A 363-nucleotide genomic window follows, 5' to 3' on the forward strand; every position below is an offset into this window, starting at 1 on the left:
TAATACTATTTTTCTTTTTATTTCATCAGAGATAATTATTGCTGTATAAATTAGGACAAAATTGTCTAATGAAAATTTAAACAATAAATGTAATTTTTTTTATTTCTGCAGATGCTCTACTAACCCTAAAACCTATAAATATGTATGACATTCTAATATATATATATATATGTATTTTTAGGTTTTGAATACGTAAAAATATGTATTTTCCATGCATATGATATAATGTGTTCTCATCAAAACACTAGGCAGGTATAGTATTAGTGTGCTCTGCAAAACAATGTGCAAGTACATATTTGTTAACCCTATCCCTGCTGGGGTACTTGAAAACCAGGATACGCTGGGGGGGGGGGGGGCAATTTG

This window comes from Eurytemora carolleeae, unplaced genomic scaffold (assembly GCF_000591075.1).
Source record: "Eurytemora carolleeae unplaced genomic scaffold, Eaff_2.0 scaffold2308, whole genome shotgun sequence".
Lineage (NCBI taxonomy): Eukaryota > Metazoa > Arthropoda > Copepoda > Calanoida > Temoridae > Eurytemora > Eurytemora carolleeae.